The sequence below is a fragment of the Notolabrus celidotus genome, chromosome 11 (assembly GCF_009762535.1).
Source record: "Notolabrus celidotus isolate fNotCel1 chromosome 11, fNotCel1.pri, whole genome shotgun sequence".
In the NCBI taxonomy this organism is placed as follows: Eukaryota; Metazoa; Chordata; class Actinopteri; order Labriformes; family Labridae; genus Notolabrus; species Notolabrus celidotus.
Window position 1 is genome coordinate 28,417,468 of NC_048282.1, and position 4,404 is coordinate 28,421,871.

Consider the following 4,404-nt stretch of genomic DNA (forward strand, 5'->3'; position numbering starts at 1 on the left):
CTCCTATTGTTGAAAATGTTCAGTCCATGATACCTCCCTTGGCATCATCTGAATCATTTGGCAGACATTTACATAACAACGGTTCAGTGTATTGAAAGGCTAAGAGCAACAGAAGAAATGCCTGAGATGTAACAAGATCCTGCAAGAGATGAAATGGTATGAAGTTGAACAGTTGGAAGAAGACAGGAGTCCCAAACATCTATTTGGAAATGTATTTTTATGAACAGTACTGTGCAAAAGTTTTAGACAGTTATGACAATTACAGTAGGTAATAGTAACATATAAGCACAGAATGTTCCTCCCCAAAAATTAAGTGTTTTATAGGTTGTATTTATCAATTAACAACATGCAAAGAATGAATAGAAGATAAATATAAATCAAATTAACATTTGGTGCGACCACCAAAAAACTGAGGGGAAGCGTCTTAGAAGAATTGATTATTTTTGAAGGCAAAGGTTGACCACACCAAATGTTCATTTGATTTATCTTGTTCTAAATGAAGAGATTAACACATTGTCAGTCTGAATTGAAATAATACATTTTAGTTTTCAAGTTGACAAAATACCTTACATATATACAATTTACAAAAATCATATTGACCTTTTTGAGTATAAGAACATATGATAAATCAAAGCAGAAACTACAAAGAGATTTTGACAAAAAATGCATTTGTTATAGCTGGATGACAGGCGTTATGTTGTGGCATCTGTTCAGACACCTATAGTTATAGTCAATATAACTATGCAACTCATCCATCTGTAAGTCTAGTTTCATGACAGTGTGTTATCTTAGAGGTCACATTATATTTCATCTTGGCTAAAACATACCAGAATCCTCAATTTCCTGAAGGTAGTCCTGAAGAAAGTTCATGATGCAGACCAATCTCACTGCAGAGATTAGGACTGTGTGGCTCTTTTCCAGGAGGAAGGCTGCATCCACCTTTAAGAAAAAGGAAATGCATCCCAGTCCTACACTCAACTGATGGAAGGTAAAAAATGTAAAATCAGACATTAAAGCTTCTGTGACAAACTTTGGTATGTGCTGGATTTTGGCGCCCTCTGTGGATGAAGATGTATATCGTATCTCCATTTCTAACCTTGTCTTGCACATCCTAAGGTGTTTTTCTCTGACTAAAAATCACATCCTACCTCTTTTAAAACCTCAAACATGTCACTCACAATGATTACTTCAACCAGTCAACTCATGTTGTATTGATCAAAGCTTAATGTTCAGCAGCATATCATTGTTTGCATATGGCCAGGGGTGATTTTAGGATCACACTTTCTAGGGTTTCAGCCCCTAATTAGATTATGATATGGAGAGTTTCTTGCAAGTGCTGGAACCTACCACTAAACACCAACTTATATTTTCCTACAAAGGAGATTTCTATTCACAACAATAACATTAATATTGAAGAAAATTGAATATGCTGTTATTGCAAAGGTATTGAATTTGTACAAGTACTATTATTATCATGGGTATGATTATTACTTTTTTACAGGTAAGAGAAGGTTGGAGAGAATCCACACTGGATAAAAAAGTGATTAACACTTTTTTTTCTCCCATGGATTAAGTAGAGGAAAATATTTAACTTACAATATGATTGATTTAATAACATAAAATGGATATCTTGAACATAAGGTTAAGATCTTTAAAAATACCTGTTGAAATAAAAATATGGTCGAGCACATGCCCATATGATTTTTCAGGGGTGCTGGGAGGACACAAAAAGGGTCTAAAAATGCCGATAACGTCTAGGCGCCCAGAAGATTATCTTAACATGCAGAAATGAAGGAGTCTGGGTCACTGGTGGCCTGTCTCTGGCAATGCCCCAAACTTAAATGTCTCGCCACAAAACAGGAAATACTTATAGCTCCTTCATACAGTGATCAATCTGTTTGAAGTTACATACACATGATCAGGGTCCATCCCTCAACACATCTATGGGTTCATTTATCTCCTACAGCCATAGCGCCACCCAAAGGAAATATATGGTCCTGACATTTACATACAAGCTGAGATTCCTTTCAAATTCAACATGTTTCATATATGCCATAGGCATCCTCCTGCTGCAGACGTTCTGGACTCCAGCTGATACGGACGTGTTGGACTCCAGCGGCAACAGCTTCTACTACTCGTCTCATCCCTATCACCTCTCTCTCTTACTCTCTTCGATCCCTCTTTCAAGACCCAACTCGGTCGAGGCATGATGGCTGTCTAGTCTGATTCTGCCTGCGGTTTCTGCCTGTTAAAGGAAGTTTTTTCTCACCACTGTAACTAGCTAAATACTGAGATGTGCAATGCTCATGATGGATTAAGGTGGGGTAAGACTGAGTCTTATCCTGTCTTGAAGTTGGGTCTCTGTTCATAATTTGGCATAGAGTGGTCTAGACCTCCTTTGTTTGTCAAAGCATCTTGAGATATGTGATTTGGTGCTATACAAATAAAGATTGATTGATTAATTGATTGACTTAAATGTACACTCTGCTGATTACTGCATGAGTATGCTTACAGTTTCAGCCTAGGCCTCATAAAGTGCAGCACAGCAACACCTGCTGCACATCAGGCTGTGGCTGTGGCCATTAATTAAATTAGGGAACCCTAAATGGGCACTAGTCTATGTTGCAGTGTTGTAGTACTCGAGTCCAGGACTCTAGACTCGTTTTGCAGGACTCCTGACTTGGACTTGGACTCGAGCACTGATGACTCGTGACTTGACTTGGACTCGAGCGCTGATGACTCGGACTTGGGGTCGGACTCGAGCATTGACTGCAAAAGGACCCGGATGATAGAGAGGAGGACTCGGGCTTATATATTGATACAGACTGTTCTAATGTTCATGTTAGATTTTGTATGTTTCATAAAATGTATTCCGTTCAGAGCGAGGGCTGGCACGAGCGTTCGCTTGCATGCGCGTTCACGTGACGTCTGCCAGGATTAAAAAACGCTACCAGCTGAGCATTTTTCTTTCACATATTTCACAGTAAATGCAGCGAGAGCAGAGCAACATGTTGGAGATTTAAGAGACCCACCAAAGAAAGAGACCAGCTCAAACTTTAACAGACATCTGTCCAGGATGAACCGAAAAGTGAGAGAGACGCTAAAGTTATTGAGACCGTTCATCACTTTACTGTGTTAGTATAAAGGTAATATTAGTGACTAAAACAACTAAACCAAAGTTATTAAGTTGTTTGATTTATTGTTAGTTTATTGGACACCGGCAGTGATCCCAGTGTAGCAGAATCTCTGAGCGCGTCCCCTCATCAACTGAAGCGCGGCGCGCATTTACGCACGTCACACAGCGCTGTGACTTCATTCATAAATTAATCTCTAGACACACCTGTCGGATTTCATTAGAATCTCACTGCAGTGGCAGTTAGACCTCGTCAATTTACTCAAATCGAAACTGAAAATCAAACCGGCCTCGGCACTGGGGGAGAGCGGATCGTACAGGATCAGACACATTTTAAATGTCCAGGAAAAACTGCAGATTCTCTGATGTCACAATAAACATGATAGTTTTATCACAAAACAGTCTGTAGCATCCTGGTGCTCTAACGTTTTCTGGTAAAACAAAGAAAAAAAACATTCACCTCTCCCTGTGTCCGCCCCTCCATATCTTACCTGCACATCCAGGTGAAAACCATCAAACTATCAAAATGCTTACTGAAATAAAATAATGATAATGCACATGACATTGCCCTTAATATAAACAACAACAAATAAATGACATAAAGTAAAATGATTATGAATATATTAGAATAATTAATATTTATGGCATAAAATGATGGAAATAGCTCCAACACTAATGTTAATGAAATAAATGTGTTTCTGTGTTTCACACAGCCAGTCTAACAGTCAGTAGTTTGGATTCAAACGCTGCCCTCCTTGTAATATATAACATTATCGGTGAGGACTCGACTTGGACTCGGACTCAAGTCATGAGGACTCGACTCGGACTCGGACTCGAACACAGAGGACTGAGGACTCGACTCGGACTCGGATTTGAGGACTGGACTACAACACTGCTCTGTTGTGTCTTTTGTGATTTCAACCCGGTTAATGATATAATAAAGATTTTAATCTGGGTATCAATTGCACTTTGTGATATTAACTGATGAAGTAGTGATCACCTTTTGGTCTCCTCAGCGTCACACGCAGGGGTACGGATCAATATTATCAATATCTCTGTCACTTAAATCTTTAAGGTATACAACAGACAAAGGGAAATGCGAGGCTATTTTAAAAGTTTAGAAAGAGTTCCTTCAGTACCAAAGAAAAAACAGCACTTTTATTGAGCCTGTTTATAAGTACAGTGTGCTGTTGCTCTGCAGGTGACTCGCTCACAAGGCTGTGTGTGAGAGGTTCTAACAGTCCATGGTGGAGCGACAGGTGTCAAGAGAA